Raw genomic sequence first — 27700 nt, forward strand, 5'->3', positions numbered from 1 at the left:
AGACTGTACCCTAACTGAACTACTTATGTATGAAAAAACAAACATTTGCCCCGCTGGCTCGCCTTCACATAGGGGCGGGGAGTAGGGCGACTATGAGGTTTGTTACGCAGAATTACAAAGCACTGCATTGTTTTTACCAGCCATATAACGCTAAGAAAAAAACGATAAACATTACAAAAATACAATTACTGTCATTTATGCGCCGACTACAGCTCCCAGAATGCCTTAGTGTACAAAATGAAAGCGAAGGGGTCGAACAGTGTTAAGATGACTGTTGTGCTAATTCAGGGCTAGAGAATGCAAGGAGAATTAGCAGAACTAGGAAAGAGGGTGTCAGCACAAAGGTGCAGAGTGACATGGGTAACCAACAATAATTTATTGTATCGGCTCATAGTATTTCAACAATAAATGTTGTAACAGCAACCAGTTACATGCGATGCTTTCTTTATATGACCTCTGAACAAGATGTATGTTCCTTGGATGGTGTATTTTTAAACAGGAAAAAATAAAACTAGATATTTCGTTATACAGTTGTACTGGTTCGGTGTGAAAGAAACAGCGAAAGAGAATTGTGAAGACGCGTTATACAATAAGGCTGCTTACTAGGGGCTAATGCGCCAGAGATTCTCTAGAGCTAATGCATTATAAACAGCTGGAGAGACTTCAGGCACAATGATAAACACCGAGAGAAGGGAGTGTGAGTGGGAAATGTCCAGGAACTCCGGCCCAGAGAGGCTTACAAACTGAATGGCACTAAGCATGCATTGGCAAAGCCAACCAGTCTGACTTTAGCAAGCAGGCGAAGTGCTTTTCTTTTTCTTTTTTATTGCAAGCCCATGCCACAAAAATATGAACACTGCCTAATAAAATACCCTTTACTCATAATGTAATACAACGGTACGAGTGCTACCTAGAAATAACTGGACTTTAGTATAGACACCCTTAGGTTTATATGCAATACAGAAAAATATGATAACTGCCACAAGGCAGTACAATTGACTTCTACTTGCTGTAAATTATAGATCATTTTCTTAGACAAGATTAACTAAAATAAGCAAGCATTTGAAAAGTTGATGGGGCAGGCTTTGGCAAACGGGTGTGATGTTATTGTTTTTATTGTAAGAATATGCCACAATAAAAGAAATGTTATAAACTTGGCCACCTAAACATGACCACCGTGTACATATGCTTTCATTTTATATTTCAATTGAGATGTACTAATGTGCAGTTTTGCTACTTTTTATATACCACAAGCCTGTCAGTTGTCATGCATTTTATTATATTTGAAGAACAATCACCAGCTAACAAAGCACTGAAATCGCAGGTAGCTACAGTGTTACAATGTCACCTAAACATTTTAACTTTTAAAAAGGAGACACCATGTGGTGTGGCAAAATAAACAGCCTTTTTTACATATCTAAAAACAACAAAAACAAAAAGCAGTTGGAACTCGGTTCATCATTGAAGAGATTTTATTTGAACTGTTTGTAGGTGAATGTGAACAAAGTGCACAGGCGTTGTTTGTACAGTCACTCAGAGTTAAGGGAGCTGATGTGTAAAGTTGACGGCCCTCTTCCCCATACAGTATGGGTAGAAGCAAAATGTGAATGACAATCTTGCAGACCAGTGGGTGTGAAGGCTGACCGAAAGCCCCTCAATGTATTTAATATAGTAAGCATATCGGTTTTGGACAAACAGTCCGGGACGCCAAAGGGCCATAATTAAAAAATAATAAATAATGCAAAGAAAACAAAGGCAAATGAAAGCCCTAGAAAAGAAGTGCACATCTTTGTAGGTGGGTGTACACTTGATCAAACACTACGCCCTCAGCCATACAAAGTGAAAGAGCAATGGTTAGCGTCTGCTGGCCAATTCCCACCACATGCTCTATGCTGCAGTGGGTGGAAATAGGGCTTTGAGTGGGCCACAAGCGCCGGCAGTTAAAAAAATATATATGTATGCAGAGACGGGTCCCTATCGGCCTCTCCATTTTTGCCTTATTTCTGCGCTCTCTAGTGTTTGAAATATCGAGGGAGGGCCTTTCACCGAAAGCCAACCCACGCTTCTAAAACGACAACCTTTGTGTCGCTCTTTGTGGGCAGGCCATGTATAGCCTTCAGATCCCGTGGCTAAGGTAAACAGAAACCGCAACACACTGATCACAAGCTGCAGCGCTAGCCATAATAAGGAGTTTACAGTAGAACACAGTGTCAAGATGCACCCGGGTTGTCTTATTAAAAGTATAACACCTTGTTATGTAATGTTAGTGCTCGTTATCACGTTACAGGTGAAATACCGCTGAGGAGTGACTTGAAAATGGTGCCCCGTTTAAAGGGCGAGGGTACTGTAAATAATCATAGCGCACTTCAATTTCAGGGAGGAGGCCCGGATTGCCCACAAGAAACAAGCGATGGCATGGAAGACAAGCCCGGGAGTTGTGTGCGCGTACGCGATTGACGCGGCCGTCAAAGTAAAAGTGATTGCGGGCTGGAAGGGTGCCTGTGAACGATGCACTTAATGAGCCATCACAAAAGCGCGTAACCGCAAGCTCTAGACCACAGTGGTAGCATTTTCTGAAGCCATTACTAAAAGTCTCGCCAGAGCAGCGCATGCGTTGGCTCAGGCGAGACCTAAAAAGAAGTGGGGGACTAACCTAGTTAGGCAGTATGCAAGTGATATCAGGGAGCGCAACATCACAGTGCGCGACGTCACACATGGCATCACAGGAATTGACATCATAGAAAGTGGCATCATAAGCCACGACTTTACAGGAAGACATCAGATTTAAAGCCCTCACGTATATGTGTATTTTTAAGCGCATTATGTGGATAATAGCACAGTGAGCTATGGAAGATATGTGACTTCTACACCTTGCAATCCCCCAGTTTTATTTAACACATCCTGTACCTTCATTTACAAACTTATATAATGTATTGAACATGTAATATGTGCGTGTTGATGTAAAGCGCGGTGACACCCTGCATTGGGCTATACAAGAAAAAATAGTGGTGCTTCAACTCCTGCTAAGTGGTAGTAAGCTCTAAATAAATTCATTTTGCTTTGTGTAAATACTGGGAAAGATGGACACATTTGTGATTCATACAGTGCATGCATATCTCCTAAACAGGGACTGAACAAAGTGAAAAGCTGCCTCTCTTAAGTATGTGTGAAGTGTTAACTAGGTGTGAGCCTTTGTTTCCCCTCCACTTAATTTGCATCAGGTGTGAGGCTCTTGACTGCTCCCAGCCAAGAGACTCGAAAAAAAGGAGGCTAGATGACCCCTCAAATTCATCCTTTGTTATGGGCCCAGCAGGAGCTTTAAATAAGAAAGCCCCGTCCCTGCCTGCACATTGTTGCTTGTTGCAGATGGAAACCAGACAACGTGCAGGGCCTGCTGAAACTGTCCCAGTGTTTCAAAATTACACTGGGACTAGTTCAGCACACTATTCAATGGGGCCCAAATTCTTGGCAGGTTGGACGGCGTTCACCCTGTGAAAACAGTGAGTGGACGCCGTGCAGCCGCATGTATCCCCGACAGCTAAGTCATTAGATTGTGGAGTCCGTTAGGGACCAGAGGGGGGTACTGAGCTCTATAATACACAAGACACTACAGTCACCTCCTCCCACTATCGGACATTTGGAGCGAATGGCAGTGAAAAGCTGTCATAGGACTTTGCCAAACCTACCTTCTGTTCATGTCCAGTGTCTTAACTAACAAAACTCATAACCCCCAACGGTTTCTACTCCTGTTGTACAGCAGATTGACCGTTGATCAGCATGGCTGAAAGTTTGAAGGGAAAAAAAAGCGGATGGTTAGAAGGCTATGCTCAAGGGAGGAACCGACACGAGAAGAGGAAGGCAATCCATTAAATAAGAAGCAAGCTAAACCAGAGTGACAATAAAACCAACCATTAGTAAGTAATTGCCGGGCTCTAAGCCCCGCTGGATATTTTTGGTATGGTCTACAAGAGGCTTTCACCTACAGACAGCTATAATCTGTCTGTAGCCAAAACCTAACAAAGCGTAAACCTTTATTGTAAAACACATGAGACAAAGAGATACCCATATAGTGGTTTTACTGCACAGCCTGAAACCAAAAAAAACCTGGGATCCATCTCTGCTTCCTTGGTTGGCCAAACTGTGTGATCCTAGGCAAATATTGTTTTTTACAGGGCCTCTTTTTTCTTCATTATCACATATAAAAGCACCTTGAAATTAGTGAGTTCAGGATCTATGCTGGACAAAAACTTTTTATGTGTTTGATTTAATAGACTAATACTTAGGATCCTGCAATCCCTGTATGAAACTAAATAACATAAGGTAAAACTAAGGGTCACAGGGAATTATTTAAAGACCACCCCAGGATGAAGTCCCCAACCAAACACTCTAATCACAAAAAACAACCTGGGGGTCTAAATGGGAGCTATTGGTGATCCCTAGGTACACTAAACTCCTATAGAAGTGAGCAAGTGTGCAAGGTACTAGAACAGGCTTAGCACCTTTGATAAAGATAGAAATACAACCTCACAGTCATATGACCTACTGCGATTGCTTGAACAGACCCATCTGTCAGGGCCAAGTGCTCTGTAGGGTGTCAACCTTCAAACCCCCAACACCCACCCCACGTTCCGGACCTGGTGAGTGCTATGAAGGAGAGAAATGAGAGAAAGAGAAGGAAAAAAAGGGAGGGGAAGATCGTAGCCCGTCTCATGCCCTGAAGTGACTTATGTCATGATCTCCAGGTAGAGGCTACGGAAGGCCTCGGCCAATCTTAGGAGCCGTATATATTTGGGGCAGGTAAGTTCCCTGAATTTGGACGTCAGTAGGATTAGAAATAGTCCCAACATTTCAGGGAAAGAAGCACTTTGGTTAGACATGGGGAGAGTGATGCGCTCCATCCCTAAAATATGCCATAACTGGTGTAACCATCCTAAGTGTGTGGGTAGCAGCCCATAGCCCCAGTGGGAAAAAATGTTCTGTAGAGCCGCCCCTAGGGGCAGGTCGATCTGTTTACCTCTCTTTGACCTAAGGGGAAAGTGAGGGGATTGGGAGTCCCAATACAATGTAGGCTAGGAATCTGGGAAGTTCTGTGTCGGAGTGTGTGTCTATATCTGAGAGTACTTGCTCCCAGTATGGCTGTATTTTCGAGCAGTCCCATAAAATGCGCAGTAACGTGGCGGGTTGCCCGCATTGGCACTAGCATTCCGGCGATCTGGATGAGTTATACCTTTCTGTCCACTATGCAGGCATTATCGGATACATTTTTTTCAACTTAATCTATTTGGGCATTATGATCAAATTCTAAATGTTGTAATAAACATTGTGCTTTAAAAATAAAGTTAATATACAAGAGCTATGCTGTATTTTACTTCTAAACAGGCATTCACAAGTGCAGTTACCTTACAGATAACGTGGTCATAATTTGAATGGTGCAGTAGGTCCAGTGGCACCGGGCCCGAAAGTTGGCAGAACTCTTCTAAACACCTAATATTGCTATATTTTACTACTATACAGGCAGACACAATTGCTGTTATCTTCCAGGTAAAAGGGGCAGGATTGAGTGGTGCAGCAGGTGTGGTGGCACTGGGGCCAACAGCTCTAGGGAACCCACTAAATCCAGAATATTGCTAAATTTTACTACTAAACAGGCTGTCACAAGTGTAGTTATCTAGCAGGCACTAGAGCCATCGTTTCAATAGTGCTGCAGGTGCAGTGACACTGGGGCCAACAGTTTGCACAACTCCTCGAAACACCAAATATTTCTCTCTATATAACTACTAAATAAGCAGTTGCTAGTGCAGTTACCTTGCAGGCACTAGGGTCAGGATTTCAATGGTGCAGCAGGTGCAGTGACACATGGACTAAAGCTCTAGGAACCCCTGTAAAACACCAAATATTGCAATATTTTACTACTAAACAGGCAGTTACATCTGCAGTTATCTTGCAGGCACTAGGGGCATGATTTGAATGGTGCAGCAGGTGCAGTGGCACCTGGGCCAAACGTTGTCATAACTCCTTTAAACCCATATTCCTGTTACATCAGTGAATTCTATTATTTCCCTCTCATTTCATTTTTAAAACTTCTACTATTACTTAGCCTCACTAGAACTCTAGTATCAGCACAATATATTGCCTTTTTGTACATAAACAAGTCAGAACACTTTAACAAACTTTCTGTAACTTATATTGTACAACTACTCAACAAGCTACAACTTGCAACAAAAACAGCGTATTATTAATCACATAGGCGAAACCTAATGCATTTACCAATGCCTGTTATTTATGTATGTATTTATTTTGTGCAGTTTTATATAGCGTGTACTCGACCTGAAGGTATTGAAGCACTTTACATGAGCACCAGTTACATTACGCAAGGATACATTGATTTTTTTAGACATGAGGAGATTAAGTGGTTTGCCCAGAATCACAGGATGTTGAGCCAATGCAGATACTCAAACCTGGTTCCCCAGTTCAAAAGTCGACAGCCCTGACCGTGACCCCACATCCTCTCCACAGCCTCATCCATACTGAAGTGCATTCAGTACAGCCTTTGTCTTTTTTAGAAGGTGGTGCAATAGTAGGGGAACTATCACTTAATTAAAGAAGAGGTACACCTTGGGCAGAAACAGTGCGGGCAGGATGGCAGGCAGAAGCCTCTTGCAGGCTCTGGAACTCAAGCTGAGCTAGAGCCAGGCTTTAGACTCCAGCCTAGCTTGAGCTTTCAGTGGCTCACCCACCTCTAATCAGACCTGTTGTTAGTGTGGATTCTTTCCACGTTTTGAAAAGTAGATGTTGCCTAGTAGGTCTTTGTTATTTGGAATAGTCCAGCTATGGCTGAAGTAACTATTCTGTAGACACGCACACAAATGCCGCACTCTTCATAAGATTTTTAATGCGCGTGCACCAGGTGCGATGCAATCCCAGTCTTAGTACTGTTCAGAGACACCCTGTTTTTACTGTTCACAGAGAGGCCGATGTGGGACAGTTCCCCCTGTGATGTCTATCTGACTGCAGTAAAGTACTCATAAGGCCACCCTTTCATCCCTGTTAGAAAGGGTGGCCTGTTCGCCATAAACCTCTTACCCTCTGACAGCCCTGCTGAATAGGACCATCCAATATGTACGCTGCCCATCGGACATAAGGGGCCATAAGGCCTCTTTTTGTTGGACTATCCTGCTTGGGAGCTATAGGGAGCCTCACACCTAGATTCAATGGAGGGGAAACAAAGATTCACAACCTATCACTTCACAGGTACTGCACACATGCTTTTGCATTTGTCCAGTCCCTGTTTATTAGAGATATGCGTACACTGAAAGAATCTCAGATGTGTTGATCGCCCCAGTATTTATACAAATAACAATTTAAGTGCCACTATTTTGTTTTATTTCTTTTATAGCTTTTTAGCACTATTCAACCCAATGCAGGGTGACAGCGCTTTGCATCACATGAACAGATTTTACGTTGACAGTAAATCATGTGTGTGTACATCAATATAAAGGATGTGTTACATAAGAGAGTGAGAGTTACAAGGTGTAGGAGCCACATGCCCTTCATACCTCACTGTGCTATTTTAGAAGGATTGCAATTTATGAACTGCAAGTAAAAAAGAATCTCTGTCTCAAAAGCAGTAACACACTTACCTATTTACATAAAATAAAAATCTGTCATCTGCGTGTTGTGTTACATAATGTACTTGGCAGGAGACACAACCCTCTATGCTACTTTGGTTCAAAACTAGGACTAGGCAAAACACAGCTCTCTCCAGCAAATACGTTAACCTCCGGAGTTATATTACCATTTTTTGTATTCCCTGAGATTTAGCTGGCACACAAAGATCTCTGCAGCAGGTGCCTTAACCCATAAGATAGTTTGAAATGCGAACATTGCAACCAGTTAATCAGAACAGATTTACTGCCATGTTTGTCCTTGCTGTCAATTTATTTGTGGCAAGGTTTAAAAAAAATAAATGCAACAACTAATTTGTTAAATATTGTAATGCACTCATGATAGACCTGCTAGACATATATGAGGTCTTAATATCTGATGCCACTTCCTGTGATGCCATATACAATATCACTTCCTGTGATGGCCCTTCCTGTGATGTAACACGCAGTGATGTCACTTCCCGTGATATCAGGCAAGGTGATGTACACAGTCACTCCCATTCTGCCTAACTTGGTGAGTCCCCTAACTTTATTCTTTTTAGGACTTGAGCCCTAATTGCATTCACAAGGTTCGACTCACACCACACCAACTCTAGGCTGTCTTGATCCTTTACTGCCTATCCCAATACCATACTAAGTGCTATGTTGTAGCTCTACATTGAAGAGATTGCCTTGCTTTGTATGAGCAGGGGGCCAGGTGCTGTAATTTTATGGTCATTTGAAGTTTGATTTTATTATCCTAGGGCAGTCTGAGCTACAGTACGTACAGTGAAAAAATATCAAGAAAAATACACGTCTTAATATATACACCAGGACTCGAAACCAAGTATCACAAACTCTGGTAAAGGCACATGCTGCTCTTCCTGTTTTCTAGTAATTCTTTGAGACTATATACATTTTTAGAGAACTCCTGTTACCCCATCCCCTGCCTATCATCTTTTGGCGACTTATTTCCAATATCTGTGAAACAGGCATTTAAACATTCGGTCAATTACATCGTTTCTAGGACATGCATGGGAAGGCAGACAGGATGGACTGAACCCGAATTTCCCAGAAGAGGAACATCTCACTTCTGCAAACCAATACTTTTACTCTGTAAAAAGTTGAGTGAAATAGGTTGTGTAAAATCAAGTTTATGTGATTAAAAGAAGATCCAATGTTGATGGAGAAGAAAGTTTATTCCAAGAAGAAATAGTCCCATCCATCCAGTAGGTTGCTTCAGGTACAACTGACTATCCTAACCTCCAGTTCCCTAGTACCAGGTTTTATCACCATGGTGCTACTCAAATACATACAGATTAAGACCGGCTTATAATGATGTGGAGAATACAGTGAATTACAGAATACAGTGAATTACAGTACATTACTACACACCTTCCCTCTTTACACAAAAGATTTAAAAAAAAAATAGGTGAAGGATGTGGCAACATCAACTAAAAGTAAAACAAAGCTTAAGGCTCCGAACATAGGAATTATGACATAACATAGTCTTTGAACCTTGAGGGTTGTCTTGCAATCCTTCTCCCTCTTTGACATACTACATTCTTGCTTTCCTTGTAAGGTGCAGACACCATTGCACGTGATGAAGATACATTTAAAGACTGACCATTATCCTCATTACCTGCTAGCTTGCTGTTCTTGATTACAACCACTCTATTTAGATTCCAAATGCGTGAACCTTCAGTTTTTATGGCATTCGTTAAAACTTTGACCACTTTATGTGGTCTCTGAAACAACTGGAAACTTTTCTACCAAAAGGGTCTCTAATCATGACATAATTGCTAATTTTTACAGGAGTGATCTTGACACCTTTCTTGGAGTCAAAAGTCAACTTCCGTGCCTCAATCCTTTGACGTTCCTTAAGCTTCCACTTACCCTCCGAAATTGTCAGCCCCTTTCTTGATTCAGCTTCATTAACCCAATTAGGAGCAATTAACGTGTTGGGGCACCTTCCCTCATCTCGGGATGATATAATGAACAGAGCTTGTGCCTGATGAACAACTTAATAAGTACTCTTCCATGTCCTTGGAGACTAATTGGACTCCATTTTCTGTTAGTATGACCCCAGGTAATCCTCTCCATCCAAAAACCTCCCTGAGAAACGAAACAACATGCTTAGTGTCAATGCCCCTAGTAACTTTAACTTCTGGCCATCTGGAATACATATCAATGAGTACGAATACATAATTTTCACAACCATTCCCTTGTATGGGCCCCAAAATATCAAATGCTAGTTCTTCCTGAGGCCCTTTGGAACACTCTTTGACGACCATGGTTTGTACTCTAGGTTTTAGACTCTTTTCACTCAAGCTGCAAGGTACACATTCTCTCACCAGACGTTCGACCTGCAGATCCATACCAGGCCACCAATAGTAGTTAAAGCCTTTCTTTCGTTTTTGACATTCCCTGATGTCCTTGATGGTCAAAATCCAGAAGTTCTTGTCAAAGAGAAACCGGTGGAACCAATCTGGTTCCTTGAAATATAAGACCTTCACATTCAGACAGTTTATGCCTTCTAATTCTTTGCACAGTCACCCTTGACCTTGTTGTCCCACCCTTCCTTGAGTAACGAGGCCAGCTCAAGAAATTCTTTGTCCATAGCACACTCCTCACGACATCTGTTTTCTTTCATCCCATCATTTTCAATGCTGCAAACCCATTCATTTGGTTTATCTTCTTCAGAATTTAAATCACCTTCATTTTGTGGAACAAGCTTTGAAAGAGTATCTGCTATACTATTATTGGTTCCTGGCAGATAGTCAACTTTAAAGTCATATTCCTGGAGCGCAAATACCCACTTGAATATTCTTTCAGAAATTGCATTAATGCCTTTTTTATTAAACACTTGGCAAAGAGGTTTGTGATCAGTCAACACAACAAATTTCAAACCCCACAGGGGTTTTTTGAGTTTCTTTACGGCCCTATGTAAAGCAAGTGGCTCCCTTTCTATGACTGAATAACACAACTCAGCCCCTCGAAGGCTTTGTGACAGGAAAATAATCTCACTTTCTTTTTCCCCATCTCTTTGGTGCAGGACGGCCCCCAAACCTTTCATGAGAATTTTTTTCTTTGAGGGATCAAAACTCCTCAACTTGGGAGTGCTTCTAAGCATTTATTTACTTCTTTAAACTCTGCTTCACAAACATCAGAACAGATCAAATCTACCCCCTTGCACAATAACTTTTGCATATTGGCACACCTCACAGCAACTCATCCTTTAATAAAAACATCAGACAGGATGGGCAGTAACATAGCATATATATATTTATTCATTTTATTAATGCTAACAATTTTAAAACAGTATTACTGAATAGCCAATTAAATGGCCCATCGCTGTTTCCTAGACAGCTTAGACAGGCTCAAAAAAAAGAGAGAAAACATAAATTTGCCTACCCTTAATTTGTAGAGGAGCTAGCCTACTTCCCCCATTTCGACAGTAGGAAAACTTGAAACCGGTTTCACTTCTGTCGACACTATCTACTTCTATTTGTGGCAGCTGGGTACAAATACACTTGTAGGAGGTAAATAGCACATGTAGCTAGCTAGAAAACATTAATAACCAACCACCAATCCCTTAGCAAGTATACTAGTTGTAACATGAGGGTGAATGAATTCAAACTAAATCCCATTGCCTTATTATCTCAGCCCTTGCACAGTAGTCTTCAAACTAAAAGCATTAGTGCTATATACAGGGTAGAGCTAATCTCTTAATCAGAGTCCACATATACCATTATATTGCCTTCTGTTCATATGAGTGCACAAAAACTTGCTTTTGCCAAAAATAGTAGGCACAACTTCTCTTCTCTCCCTGCGCTGTCATCTTGTCTTTTAAAAGGTTTCAGAGGTCGAAGTGGCAAAGCAAACCTTGCTCTGAGCCCTGCTAGGCTGCTAAATGCAGAACTCGACCTTTAACCCTTACCAGCTGCCCTATTTTTGTGCAAGGCTTTCCATGTGGCTTTTCCAAATCAAAGCAACTATGAAGAATCGCAGCTGAAAGGCAGTCCTGTTCATTCCTGTTTTCCAGTAATTTAGAGGTACGCTTAATAATTTCTGCTGCTTTTTTTAGATTTAGTTTCATTTGTGTGCACTTAAAATCTAGTTGACTCGGCAGTTTCCTTGTGGCTTGCGGTCAGGAATAGCCATGTGCTATTGACGCAGCTGTTGCTGTCACCAGCAGGCGTCAAATTCTCACGCATTTCAAGCCAGCACAAATCTATCGTTCTGTAATGTGTGTTTAGTTCAGCAACAACCAACTCACTCAGATGATGTGAATACCTTTTAATGTCTAATACAATGTATCTAAGGAAAATGCTGTAACATTTTGTATTTTAGTCATAATTATTGCAAAACACACAATTTCGTTTTTCTTCCTCTGTATGAGGCGTATTTTAATCCTATTGAATGTGAATTCTAATTTTATCTTTAGCATTGTGGCAATTTCCATACATGTATAGTTTCTTAATTTGTCCATTTTAATGATAGCGTGCTTCTATTTAGCATATGTTACATAATTCATTTCTGGATTTTTTTTTAATGTATATTATTCAATGATATTTTGCATAACAGAATCATGACAAAAAAAAACAAACACATTGAGCTCATTCCAGACATTTTCAGAAGGGGGGTCATACACTCAGAACACACAATACAGCGCGCTTAAGGCTAGCCATTCTTACACAAAGAGCGCAATCGCTACTTACTCACACAAGTACCACCGATGTCAAATCACAAACCACATAGACATTTAAACACACATTTAACCCACAAATCAACACTTAGGACAGAAACAAAAGACAGCCCACAGAGACTGTACTTCAACCAAACCATTTGTAAATACTAATTGTAAGTAATTTTTTACAAGAAGAGCTTCTCAAAAGTAGCTCAAAAGACTCCACAAAAAACAGTTAAAAGACTGTTCCATGTTCAAAAAGCCAAAATACACCAAATTGGCTAGTTTTGGCTGGCAGAACACTCAAAAAGCGCTCTGCATATTACTACTTATAAAAGTTTAAAGTGTACAAATCAGGATCCTTTTTTATGTACATTTTTAATTCCATGGGGTAAGTAGTCACCAAGGAAGAAATACGTTTTTATACCTAAACCTATTTAATTATCCCCTCTAGAGGAGCCGGCTGATTCCATTCTAATTCCATTATGGTACCTCCAAGAAAGCAACACATTCTACGATGTGTGCTAAGAACAGGCATGCCAAAAATATTGCAGCATATGCAATATTATACGCAAAGTAGCACTTATCTCAATGTGTGCCGTTCAAGTTTTATAAAAAGTTGAGAAAAATCTCATTACCTGTCTATATAAATTGCAATTCATACATATCCAAATATTGGCCAATTTCCATACAATTCCAAAACCAAAAAGCGTCGCAACAAACGACCTTACCAAGCACAAATCTCCATCCTCTCACTGCCAAGTTCTGAGTGACCTAACAGTCGTTTTAGAATACTCACGCCAAAAGGGTTCTCAGTCAGGAGCGGTAAACATTTGGAGGATCAAATCAGGAAGACCAGATGTATACTGGGCTGCAGAGACGAGAATCTCAGTGCGCAGGGTACCTCCTTAGTAGAGTCCTGTCCTGTCCTCCTCAGTAGATTTATGTCTCCTGTCAAGACCACTCGCTTGGATAGCCGCTTCTCTGATGAGGTCCACGTTTCGGACGCCATTTGAAGAAATATAAACCTCCTAAGGTTCACTGATACACCTGGTCCTTTTAAACCAACAAAGAAGAGATTGGCATAGAAGCTGTAATATCAAGAAAACATATTTATTAACCTCAGATGAGGGGGACTACGTCACACAGTACCCCCAGGCCACTGTAGGAGGCATTCTATGGCGTACAGAGAAAAGGGGCCTTATATATACATAGGTTACATAGTCAGCATAAAACCAAGGGGAGGTCCTGGCACATATAAGAATACTTACTGACTAATATGGCTATACAAAATTTTGCTTGCTCAACAAAGTGGCAGGAGAAACATTTCTCCTTACATCAGCAAGAATAGCCTGACAGTTATAACATAAGAGCAGATGCATTCTGACAGCTAGGCCTTTCTGACCATGGGCTAGGCTCTGGAAGAGGGAGAAAGCACATGGCAAGCACATGGCTAACTAAGATGGCTGCCAAGTACAAAATGGCTTTCAGCTCATGCTAACAGCGATCCCTGCAATCTTTAACACGCTGACATTGATTGACTAGAACTTGGCCAAGGCCATTAATATATAAGTTAAAAAGAAAGGGGGCAAGCACGCAGCCTTGTCTCACCCCTTTTCTAATTGGGAATTTGGCTGTTACATTCACCCATATTTCCGTATCGGACCCTTGCGCCTGCGTCTCGGTATAGCTGCCTGATGAAGTTTATAAATGGTAGTTCGACTCCCATCTCCTCAAGTATACTCCAGAGTCCGTGTGTCTCACACAATCGAACGCAGAGCTGAGGTCCACAAAGGCCAGAAATAGCTTCCCCTGCTTAGCTCGCGTATATTTATCTAACAATTGGCTTAAATTTAGTCCCTTTTCGATTGTCCCTAGACCCTGACGAAAGCCATATTGTAGTTCGGAGATGACACCTGTATCTTCCGCCCATGTCTGCAATCTGTTTTATATGTCATTTTAAGAAAAGAATCTAAAACGGAAATCGGTTGATAACCTGTGGGGATATTACAATCACCCTTTTTAAATATCGGGACCAAGATCAATTCGAGCCAGGGTGGAATAAAGCCATGATGTCAGCAAGCTGTTAAGACCAAAGTTAGCAACCGGCTCTAGAGAGAAGAATTTGACTTATACCGGTCAACGGGGACTCCGTCCTGGCTCGGAGCTTTACCCCCTGCACTGGCATTTATGGCTCTGAACACTTCATCTATTGAGAAATGAACATCAAGGGGAAACACATTTAAAAATTCAGGCTCTGGAAGAAGTTTGGATTCAGCTAGTGGCGCTGCCTGCTACTCGTCATTATATAATGTAGTAAAATGATCCACCGATTTGTACTCACTGATAGCGTTTTCTATTGTTGGAATATCTCTGGGAGCTAAAAAAGGCGCATTAACTACCTTCCAGAAACTAATATTGTCTCTGCATAAGGATGTTTCATGAAGGGTCCCCCAGGATTCAGCTCTGTGTCTCCTTCCGTCTTTTAGCGCACGTCTATAGGCACTTCTAGCCATGTTAATTTCCAGCTGGTTTTTGTCAGGTTTGTGTGAGACTTTTTTCAAATCTTTATGGGCTTTTGTGCATTGAAAGTCAAGCCACCCCTGTTTCTTAGACTGACACGTTTTGGTTTCCACAGTTAAACTCTTCTTAATCTCTATGGAGATAGAACCAAAGGAGTTCAAAACATCCACATAAACAGTGGACTCATTAAGGCAAACAAAAAAAAATCAGATTTGTATTTAGTTAAAAGTGATTTCGTGAACTCGACTGGTTCTACTTTAGACCAGATAAGGGAGTACCCATTAGTTCTATTAAGAGCAAGATTATGCGCAAAATGCTCTGAAATTCCCTCTGTGTTTAACACACTACTTGGTAGTTGGAAGGTGATACTCATCAGATAATTGTCACTCATTGCGTTGGAATGCATCTCAAAATTAGTCGGCCTACGTGAATGATGATTTGAGAACAAATAAAATCAATAATAGAACCAAGCCCTGTGCCATTGTAAGTACAGATAAATGGAACTGTAGGGGTACATAATTCATTTGCGAACCCCAAATCAAATAAAAACAAAAGTGAACTTAGAAGGCCCCCAGATGTAGTGTGTGGAAAATGTGCATAATCAGCACCTTTTCCAAGTGCTAAGCCACAGGTACCCCCCTTTGCATGTGAACACAAGACATGATTAAAAACCCCTCCCCAAACACCACACATATCTTTGGCCATATCATTCTGTAGAATAGACAGATCGTTCTGTAATTTGTTCAGCACACCCACAAACTGCTCCTTAGGAATATTGTTATTAAAGTTTAACAGAGCAACGCAGTGCTTTGTATTCACATGCAACAAGACAATCTGATAGTAAATGGTTGAAGTCATAAGTACAATCTTATTGATGTTTACTCGATTAGAGACATAAGTGCACAGGCCTCCCTTGTTTCTCCCATGTTCTGTGGTTTCCGCTGGTGAGTGGAAAGTTTTATAGCCATTGATATGCAAACTATTCTCCAGCCAGGTTACTTGTAGGCACAGTATGGTAAAATCTTCAACAAAATGTATCCACATAGGATCACTGACATTAGTTTGCAAGTCTGCGACATTCCAAAATACTATATTACAAATAGGCGACCTGCTATTGCCACCTTCACACTGTGTGATGGCCTTGACATGGCGTACGATTTTATATTGTTGGGCTGTATGAGCCAATGTATCCTGAGTACATACTGAGGTCTTACCTAGAGGGGCTAGATTAAAACTTTTGGCTGTGGTGGCTGGCGTATTCATGGGTGTAGCAGATATTACGAGAGATGCAAGTACATCAGATCCCTCTATTTGGATACCACTGCTTCAGGGGCATTGGGTCAATCTATGTCTTCTAGAGTGGGTAGAATGTCAAAACGATTAGATACCAGGGCATTATAAGACTCAGATGGAGTAGCCGAGGGGCCCCTGTTCTTTATTCGTGTGTGAGTTGCACAATGTGGTTGATGAAAGTACCCCAAAGGCAGAGTGTTAATGCCCGTATGCGTTATATGTTGGTTACCAGCTCTAGATAGAATCGCCTGGGTTAAATGTGGAGACCGAAAAGTCCGTACTACACAGTCTCCAGCCAAAGATTTGTGGTCTCTACCAACCCAGGTAACCCTTCTAGCCATTTTACATTCCGCAAATAAAGCCTCTATTAATCCTGTTTTTGTGCCCAACCAAAATAAAGCTTTACTTCCCAGGGCATCCCCTGATTCACTTGTCTGCGTTATAAGGACTGGGATGTTGACCAGAACTATAGTGTAAGGAGTTGCTGCCGGGGGTAAGTTGAGCGTACGTGCATCCATAAAGACTTGGATTGGGGAGGAGGAACTGGCTGCTGTTTTCTCTTATATTCGATATGGCAGGAACCCTCAAAATGGAATCTGGAATGCAGTTTTCTGGATTCGCATTAATAGTAGAAGGGTTTGGGTCTGTGGCCTGTTGATCTAAAATTAATTAATGACATAGGGACAACCCTTTCATATGGGTCTATGCGTGACGCTTGGCCTGCGGGCTGATGTGCTTGGTCCCTATAGGGACAAATGTCAGTATAAACCTTTGTGGCGGAGTGCTGAGTACCTACTTTGTGTTTTCGCATATCCTCAATTGCCCCCACTCTAGCCATTAACTTAGTTAATATATCACTTACAGTTTTATGTAAATCATCTTTTTATCTACAATCTTACAGATATCAGCTGACTGATCCATAATTAGGGTGTTATTGGAGGGTGAGGTCTTCCAAGCAACGTCAGGTTTGCTTGGTTTGTTCATTTTTTTCCCGCTTCTTTTTAATATCTGTCCTAAGTGATGATTGAATTGGCTCTATATGATTAGGGATGCATAGGGGTTTCTAGGTCCCTTAGACGTGGCTGAGTGTCGCAATCCAGATCGCTCACATATATATGCCCTGATGTGTCTTGAACACAACCATTCTGAGGTAATTGACCAGGTGCGACCTCTGGTTGGCTAGTTAGAAAGGCATTGTGTACAACTGCCTGAGGGCTCCTAGCTGCCCCAACACCTGCCTTCCCTTGTGTTAGTGACTCTTCAACTGAATGTATTTGTTTTTCAATGGCCCCATAGCCCTGATCAGATAGTTCATTAAAGATTGCTGTGCACCACCTGGTGGTTTGGAAGTGTTCCCCAATTTTCTCTTGCCCATCCGCACCCTCCCTCTTAGAAAAAAAAAAAAGAATTACAACACACTCAAAACGGTAAATGAGGTAGAAAAAGCCTTCAGTAAAAACTGATGCCTACAGCGATAAGCCCCCTAACATACAGTTTCCCAATATCAGCAAATGTCTCAAGTCAATTCCCCCACAGTAGCGGAAGCTCAAACTACACTTGACAGTTCCAAATAAATCCTGTGGTTACTTGTCTTTGTTAATATAGGCCCTCAGGCGGCCTCCTGTTTTTGATCAATGAGGTAGACGATCTGGAGATACTAGTCCAAAAAAAAAGAAAAAAGGACTTATCCCCGTAGACTCAAACCACTGTTAGTGAATTTTTTAGGGGGTGGCCCAGCCGAATGCTTTTGTAGCGCTCCTGCGCTGGATTTCCAGCGTGGCCCCTCCCATCTCGGCCAGGGATCAATGGAGCAGTAATAAAGTGCTCCGTTCAATGAGACAAGGCAGGGACAATGGTCAAAGTGCTCCGTGCTTCTTTAGCTGCAAAAAACCACAAGTGTCAGATGAATGAGGGTCCCCAATAGTGTATTAATACAAATGAGTCATCCAGTCTTCCTTATATTGTCCAAATCTTTCTTTAATTGGGTTTGATTCCTCTGCCAGCCAACATGTGTTTCATCAGTGGGTGTGTCACCCTACGACTTCCTCAGGGCTGTAATCCACAGTTGCACTCTGAAGTCAGTAGAATATATACCCAATTTTAAAAGAGGAGTAGCATTGTCGAATAAATCAGAATGCAAAATAGGTGTGTCTTCACCTATAAAAACCTGTGATCCGTGTCTGGGCCGAAAGTTCCGGAACGTCTGTCTCAGCGAGTGCGCCCGGGGATATATTCTGCTGATTTCAGAGTGCAACTGTGAATTACAGCCCTGAGGAAGTCGTAAGGACGACTGGATAACTCATTTGTATTAACACACTATTGCATGTGCTGAGCCTTGTTTCAACCTTGACATGGTAACATTTTCTTCAGCGATTAGGGACTTTTTATTTCTAAATTGAGCAGGCAAAGCCAAGCTTTTCTCATTTACAAATTATCTTTATCTACCCCTCGCAGGGTTGGCAGTGAAGGATTGTATCTATCCTGAGTACGTTTGGATTGGGATCAAAAATCGTCCGGGACACACCCATAAACAATGGCCCACATTTACATATTGCCTTTCCGCAGAACTCTGCTTCAGCGAAGTTTAATGAAAAGAAAGGGGGTGGGGGGCATGTTTTGTTAACTTCACTTGGATAAAAAAAATTGCACAGATCAGTTCACGCTACTGAGCCACACATGAATGCAAGTGAGACCACTTCTGCTCAGGCCCCCTGCCCCGATCATTCAGCATACATTAATGGGCAGCCCAGGGAGAGAAAAGGAGTGACACCTCCGCCCGTCTGCCTCTAGAAAGGCCACTCAGGCACCCACTGGGCCGCTGGCTGCATCCTCTCCACACAGACAGCCCCCAGGCTGCCCAAAAATGAGCCCACAGCTAGAACTCGGCTACCGGCCCCTCTGGTCATTTCCCGAGTGCCTGCATTACCAATCCGACCCAAATCCCGGGAGGAGGTGTGGGCAGCAGCAGGCAGTGTGTGCTCCAGCTGACCATGGCCGCCAGCGACATAGACAGGTCCTCGCACCATGCTCACCCGTTTGCATTCACCGGTGCCGCCCCTCCCTGCGGGCTGCAGATCATGTAGATATATCACTCATGAGCTCTACTGTTTTGTAGATGGAGGGGAGGTGGAGAACGCAATTGAACTTTTATGAGGCTTAAAAATGTGTGTGCCTGACTGTGTTGGGGGTCTACCAATTAAGGATCTGCTTCTTCATGAGAAAGGATTGTTACTTTAAACAAATAAGCACCTCTTAGTTTATCTTACACTGCCTAGGAGAAAGGTGCTTACATACATCCCATTACCTGAGATCTGCTCTACATATTGTACTTGGTACACTGTGGTTATAAGAGGGGCATACACACAAAAGGTTCAAGGTCCTGTAGCATTACCATACGAAGAGGAAAAGGTTGACAGAACGTTAGTGCTTTGACCGGTTGGTTTGTTTTCCCCTCTGAGACACAGTGAACGTTACTGAGGCTCTTTTCCTAGGTGTGGCACTGAGATATATTGCTCAAAGCTGTTTCTAAATGATGCACTTCTTTTGCATGTCAGGGTTTTAGTGTGATGCGATTACGTTTATAATTTGATGGTTGTATGCTGATGTTAGAGTAGTTTGCATTTTTGCTCTAATTCAGTGTTTCTTCAGTAGAGGTTCTGTAATTCAGGACAGGCACCTCTAATTCTAGGCTGTAGCAATAGGGTGACCAGGCTTCCCGAATTGGCCAGGACAGTCCCGGTTTTGTCAGCTGTCCCGGTAGATTTCAGGAAATTAAGCACATGTCCCGGTTTTTAGAGATGATCAGCTGAAAACGGTGAGAGATATCTTTTCATGTTTTGCAAAGCAGGGATAGTTAGCTCCTGTTATAAAAAAGCAATTTAATTAACAGGTATGCTACTGGCTCTATAAATTACATTTTATGTACCTTTTTAGTGCCTCTTCTGTAATTCTCTGCTAAGGAGTACTGTCATTCTGTGCGCTGGGTTAAAGTCAAATTGTAGTCCTTCTTCTATATTTGGGAAATGTTCAGTTTTTTTTTGCTTTATAATTCTGGTCACCCTATGTAGCAACATTTTATTTGATTTGAGCATTTATAGAGCACTCAACTGCCCGGAAGCGTCTCGGTTGTCAACATCTGGGTCCCAGGGCACGAGTCCTTAAAAGAGAAGTGAGGGGACGCTGTCACCGGAAGTGACGTCACGACAGGAAGTGACGTCACGAAAGGTGCGCTCCGATCTCGTCCCAAAGAGGCCAAAGACTGAAGTCCAGCTGTTTGGCAGGGAGGACGGCGTCCACCCAGTCAAATAAGTGGGGGGATGCCGTCCACCCGCGTGGTACCCCGACTCGAGCCCTGCAAGTGGGTCCCCTACCTCATCTCCCTTCTGCAGAGAACAGCTGTTTCCAGTACTCTCTGGAGCGGAGGTAGGAGGTTGGGAGCACTGGGTGAAAATTAAAATCTGCTGTACACACTTTTTACAATGACCTCGCGGTGGACCCCGCGCTGCCCCCTCATCCTGTGCAGTGGAAGTATAGACTGGGAGGTTGGTGATGAGGAACCAGAGTTCGGTAGGCCGTGGGTGAGTAGGTAGCTTTGCTGCTGGCACTAGCACCAGATGATTCAGACGCTGTGGTCGCTTTGATCTGAAGTTGTCGCTTGGAAGCAGACGTGTGTTTTATTGTGTAGCAAATTAAAATCATGCAGGACTGTGGTGACACTTGAATATTCATCAGTTTGCAAGATGGAAGGTAGTGTGGTCCAATAAACTTGTAGAACCGGTACAATGATCTCTTTTGGAAAAATGCCTCCAGCTTTGTTTGGATTTGTGCATGCCTGTGGCTGTGACAGCCCGGGTACGGTGGTAAAGCGCTATGCACTGAGCTGAACTCTACTTCTTTGGACTTTCCTGTGTCCACTGCACTATTTAGTTACCAACAGACTTGTGTTTGTCTTGACGTCCAGCTGGTGTTTCGACACTCTGTTTGTGACTATTACTAGTGTTTATAATGTACTAACTGCAGACGAGATGCTCCTGTCTGGCCGCCATGTTACTGTTTGAATATGCGCTCACTCTAAAAGCAACCTGCTTGGCAACATCTCCCTAAACTGTTACCTCTTTATTTTCCTCCTAAAATTTTTAAATTTACAATCCTCATACAAGTGTGGAATTGTATCTGCACTTTCTACATATTTTGTTGCACCCGCTTGCCTATTAGACAAAAATGTTTCCTACACAGATTTAGGTATCTGTCGTGCACAATTCTTTGGAACGATTGATGTCTGGATAAAGAACACTCTTGTTGTGAGGCTCTTCTATTTCTCTGGTTATCTCCAAAAGAGCAAGCGATGTATCTTAAGTGACAGATCCGTTGTTGGCATGTACAGAGAGCACTCAAGCCATTCTCCCTGCACTCATACACTGCTCCCACAACTCTTATTAATTCCATAGGCGAAACCTAATGCATTTACCAATGCTTGTTAGACTTGTCTGTAGGCTAATGCCTTTTGCGTGCACACAGTATGCCTGCTGGCTGCAAGTGGTGTCGGAGAGGTGCTTGTGCAGTATGTTAGCGCACAGGAGAGGAAAGGGGCTTACTCCTCATGTCTAAGTGCCACCCCTTTTCTGCACGTAACTGTGTGTAGGTCTCGCCTAGGCTGCGTGCACGCGCTGATCTAGGAGGGCCTTTAGCCACCGGTCTGCTCATTTTCAAGCACACTTGTGCTTGTGGCATCCACCTTGCGGGAGCGAGCAGCGGCGTGCGTGCTAATTGGCCGCTGCTCGCTCCCGCAAGGCGGATGCCACCACAAGCACGAGTGTGCTTGAAAACAGCTGCTGCTTGTTTGAGTTTCAGCATTAGTCATTCACAGTCATTAAATAGAGCGCGGACAGCTGCTTTTGTTGTCAGAAAGGTTTAGGGCGTTTTTTTTTCTGGGGCCGGGTCGTTACCTTCTGCGAGGGTCTCAATTAACTTTTGTTTTTCGTCTTTAGCGGAGAGTATCAGATTTAAATTGCATTGGCATGTGTAATCTGAACTGAAGATACTGGAAGGGGTTAGAAGCCGTGGTGCAAACTCCTAGCTGCAGCTAAAACTGCATTTCCATGAAGAATTGTCTGCATTAAGAGCTGACTCAGGCTGAAGGGGGTAAAAAGAGGCTGTTTGGCATTCATGAGACGTCAACTCGCCTCTACCCCCGTAAAAGCAATTATCTAGAAGCCCCAAAGCACAGCATTAATAAGCTAATCTTTAAATACAACTTCAAAGAACATTGCTTCAGAGGCAGCAGAAGTCTCTCTCCCCGACTTGTTTCCACTTCAGTGCACAGATGCCTACACGGACACGGGAAAAGGTAGAACATGCCGTCCTCCATGAAACGAAGGTAATCAGAGATAAAGGCTAATATACACTATGAGAGAAAAGACAACTACCTATTCAAACTCATCATTTGAACCACTGAAAAGAGAAAATAAGAAATGTTATTCATATTTCATAAGAAATTATTTCAGTCACAGCAATACCCGTGTTCTATGGTACTTTATATTCTCGAATCTTCTAGTAAGTGCAACCTTCCTGGCTTTGCAAAGTGCTAATGAGCCACATTTTCTTTAAGGGCACCCATGTGATCAAATCTCTATCTTAACTGACAAATCAGCATTTGACTGACTCGTATATTTGGTTAACTGCTAGCCACTCCCAACGGATGTCCCATTAGCCAAGGTTATATTAATAATACAATGGAATTCCTATCGCCCGACGCCCGAGACATGTTGGTTTCTGTCAAGGGCAAGAAGATTTAATGTGGATTTTGCCTGACGGACAACTAGATATTAACTAACCATAAGCAGGATAAAGCTGTTGCACTCTGGTGCACACAGACCGTCACAAAAGCATAATGAAATTCAATCTGCATGGGAAAACTATCATGACTTGTAATAGACTAGAAGCACAAGAGTCTAGCCGGGTATTTGCCAAGGAAATACTTTTAAACCATTCCTCAGGAAACTGCATTCTTGCTGCGAGGGTGTGTTTAGGGCCAGGCACTGTTTTGCTATTGGCCGCGAGGCGCCACACACTGTTCGTGAGGCAGTGAAGGAGGGAGAACGAAGACAATGCAGTTTTGTATAATTCATCTCAGAAGCAGCTGGTAAGAGGATTGGGGGCTGGGAGGGATTCTCCCCACACCAAATCTCGTTGCTCTCAGCTGGAATGTTTATGACCAAGTTTCCTGCCTGCCTCTCCTTGCAGCTTGCGCCTCGTGGTTCTGACGTCTGTGCCCCTGCCCCAGCTATTAGTTCCCCCAGGGCCTCTGATACCTGCTCACATTGGTGTTTTCTTCCACTCGGGCTCCAATATCCGCCCCATGCCTGATGGTGGTGTTTCTTTCTTTCCCTCCCCATCAGGCTTCCTATGATAATGGCTCGTGTCACATAATGCTCATGCGCTCATTCTTTCCCCTCAAATCCATCCCTCACATATTTGATCCTGCCAGGCTTCTGATGTCCAATATTCAGACTAAGGGAAACTGGGAAATATGGAGTGTGTCAGATCGATTTATGTATTTACACTTATGTGCTTAGGAGCCTAGGTTTGTGTGCAAGGGTATATGGATAGAGTCACTGCAGCACAGAATCACTCACAAACCGTCTTTTGAAAGCTATTTATTTTCTCTACAAGAGCCAAAATAAGTGAACGCCACTACCTGGTCTTAAACCAGAAGGCCATCGGCCGTCAACCACCTGTCAAGCGGACTCACATCTCCAATATAGGCTACATTTCTCCATTCTTCCCTGAACAGAGAGCGTGTCGAACCTGTCTGTTTTTTTCCATGTGTTGATTCCAGAAGGCAAGTTCACCTTTCTAATGGCACCTAATGCAACTGCTTGATATCATGCACTGACCAGGCAACAGGATAAACCATTTGGGAAGTGTTTTGCTGCATGGTAGGCCTGCTGCATGTGTTTGCTGCAGTGTGCCTGTGTGTTTGCAGGTTGTGTGTATTTGTTTACCGGGTTCGCCTATCTGTAGCTATGTGCTATCAGCAGATTGTGTAGGGTGGAATTGTGCGCGTTTGGAAGGTGTCTGTGTTTGTCATTGCAATGTTGAGTGTATGTGTGGCACAAGTGTCTCTGCATTGGGTTGTGTGTATCAAAGGTGGAAGGTGTGTGCATGTGTGTACCTCAAGGTCTGTCTCTCTGTGTCGGAGTATGTGTCTGCAGGGACTTTCTCTGCATACTCTGTGTGTCTATGCAAGGGGGTTTGTATTTCTTTTCAATAATGTGTGCTCTGTTCCAGGGTGTGTGTGTCAGTGCCAGTCTGTGTGTCTGCCAGGGAAACTGTGTCTGTAGTTGGGTACTGTTTCTTGAGGTGTGTGTCTCTCAAGAAGTGTGCATCTGCTGTGTCATGTGTGCAGGGTTTGATGTGTGTCTCCACTAATGTGTATGTCTCTGACGGGCTTGTGCATCTGTGCAGTGGCAGTGTGTGTTTAGTGGACTTGTGTGTTTGAGCAGTGGGTTTGTGTGTGCAGTCCGAGGGATACTGAGCCACAGTCCTACTACTGGGTTAAGGCAGGACTACAAATGGCCTTTGACTTTATTGCAGACATGACTTTCCAATGTCCCTTCGGGCTGGTGAATAAAAATCACCTGTAATCAAGCTGTTCACATTTTGGCCCGACATATTACTCTGAAGCAAATTGGCTTCAATGTACCCAAATATTTTGCTGTGAGAAAAGGGGAGAAGGTCATGAATTGGAAATAATTTGCTTCGAAATCATATTGCAGAGATCATAGTTTAAAAAAAGCATTAAGTGCTGTGAACTATCTTCAGGCTGTTCAATCACTGACCAACCGAGACAACACAATTTAATGTTAAATTCCAAAATTGTTATTTTTCTTTTTTTTTGCTTTGACTGGTGCTCACCTACATCATTTATTTCTCTCCATTTGTTCTACTAATTCAAACCGTTACTGAAAAATCCTATATTAATAGAATTTATTAGCTACTCCATAAGTGAGCTCCCTCAGTCGTATTAGTGACTACGCAAGGGTTTATTTTTTCCCTTATATAATCTCCCTGTGCTTTTCTCACAGCTGTGAGTGTTGGCATAGCCATCATTCAGAGCACCTTATCCTAGCGATGGGGAAAAAAATGTTTCATCACCGGGAGAGTGAATTCACCTATGTAGTCAGTTGGGAGAGGGCTTCAACTTCGCCCATAAGCTCCTCGGTTGTGAGGGAGCTTTTTTGCAGCTCCCCTTACAGTACAGAGTGAATGGGAGGTTATTAATCCTCCCCTATTTAGCCCTCTTTTCTCTAGGTGTCTTTAAAGGAGAACCTCCCGTTTCTCTTAAAGTGATCCCAGCATAATGGAGGCATGTGAGGAAAATTTTCCAGTCCCTCTGCAGTGAACTCCCCATATGCCAAGAATGGCTGAGAGAGATAATCATATAATTACTGGTTCCGCCTCCTCCTCTTCCTCATGCAGTTTCAAAGGGCCACGTTAAGTCAAAGTAATTACACAGGTTACTTTCTGTATCAACTTGTCCTTTTTGTGAAATCACTGATGACACTTTAGTGATGAGAGAGATGGACAGTTGCTTTGTATCTTGGGTTTTAGAGGGCACAGGCTTAAGTACCTCTCCCCAGCATGGAGGTCCTGCATGTCATGCTTCCCTGCTTTTAATGCATCACTGCATTTCCTTGTTCTACTTCTGTGGATGTCGCAGGGCCTATCAGAAAACAGCTGTGGGATCTGTTCATCTGACCGTGGAGGTTATATTCCTATATCTGTGCCTTGTTACAACTAACACCCCTACATACACCAATTGTTTAAAACAGACCCCCCTCATTATATCAACAGTACATATTAGACACAATTGCTAGCACCATCCTGTGCATAGCATGGTAACAGGCCATTCAGTTGTGTCAGTATTTTCTCTTCAGCAGCACATCCAGAGTGAGCTACGTGAGCACATCAACTTGTAGTACACGTTTGACAACTCTTGACCCAATCAGGCCCACAACGCAGCCTTGTAATGTACCACCTTAATGGTCATTCATTCAATCTATGCTGCATCTATATCCACTTACCAATATACATATAAACCATCCTGAAAACATTAACTTAAACTTACCACACCCAAATACAGATAAGATATTCAAGCTATATAATGGGCAAAGGTTTTCGTGTTCGCCCTAGTGACTGATGTTATCGATAGGTGGGACAAGTAGATTTTTTTTTAGGACAAGTAGACTTGAGTTGCCTTTCGTCCCTAGGACACACAGTTTATTTGATAAATTCCACACCCCTGATTGTATTACATGCAAACTTGAGTATTTAAGTGTGCCAAAGACATTACTTTATTATTATTTTAATTTGCTCTTCACGCATTAGAACAGACTATACAATACCCACACTCCGCCGGAAGATGGCTCTCACTGTAACTGGTTGCCATCACCGCAGAACACACAGAGAGGGAACACCTGTTCACAAACACTTTTAACTAGTACTATGTGAGGTCCTTGTGGTATGTTAAGGCAGTGCTTGGTGCACACCACCTTTTACCACAATATTATGATAGCTAGTTTGCAGAGGTGGTAATGTGACAAAGTGAGTGTTTTTTGTGTATCATTGTGCTGTAGGTGTGATGTATTATGTTGCTGTTTTGTGCTGCAATATTGAAATGTGATGAGCTGTCCTTTGGCTATGTTGCATTCTGTTTTTGTTGGGGTCTGTTACGTTTTAATTGTGCTATACTGTTTTTGGTATGTTATGGGATCGGCATGTTACTGTACTGTGTTCAGTTGTTCACTTGAGATATGCCAACAAAAGATGCAAAGTTTCAAATCAAAAGCAGCAGCACATTTGTGTGTCAATCAACCATTCACCACAGTCTAAGTTGACACAATACTGCTCAAGCCCTTCAACCTACTGTAGCCTAGTTTATATGACATGGCCCCAACTAGTTCCACTTTCTACTCTGCACATCACCATCTACCCACTTTCAAATAACTCTTCATTCAGCTACATCTCCCCCCCTCCATGTGCCCCCCTCCAGTTGACCCTCCTCTGCTTGTGGCCATGTTGCCCTGCAACCAACATTCCCTCCTTTGTCCATGTTGCCATCCTACACCCACCGTACCTCCATTGTCTGTGCGGCCCCCCAGGCCGCCGTCCCTCTGGTGTCCATGTTGCCCTTGACACCTGCCCTCCCTTCATTGTTTGTGTTGCCCTTGACACCAGCCCTAACTCTGCTGCTCACCTTAGCAAAACAAATCCAAGCTTTGGCATAGCCAATAGGTCTTGCCTTTAGGACCTTATAAGTGTTTAACCATGCAACAGTTGATGTTGTTGCACCAAGGATATTGTGCTGGATAACTAAACATTTATAAGGTCCCAAAGGTGAGACCTATTGGCTATGCCAATGCTTGTTTTTCTCCTTACCAATTTGAAGACTCCACTAGACGTGTGACACTTTTGGTGTCTTTGTGATTGTGTATATTGGCGAAATCCTTTCAGTTTTTGTACAGCTTGCTTTGGAAATGTGCTCATTTCA

The 27700-nt window shown here is 42.7% G+C and overlaps 1 protein-coding gene across 1 annotated transcript in view; it reads left to right on the forward strand.

Moving 5' to 3' along the window:
• B4GALT1 (beta-1,4-galactosyltransferase 1) overlaps positions 1–27700 on the forward strand; it is a 414930-nt gene that overhangs the window by 197432 nt on the left and 189798 nt on the right. The window lies entirely within an intron of this gene.

The sequence above is a fragment of the Lissotriton helveticus genome, chromosome 2_1 (genome assembly GCF_964261635.1).
Source record: "Lissotriton helveticus chromosome 2_1, aLisHel1.1, whole genome shotgun sequence".
In the NCBI taxonomy this organism is placed as follows: Eukaryota; Metazoa; Chordata; class Amphibia; order Caudata; family Salamandridae; genus Lissotriton; species Lissotriton helveticus.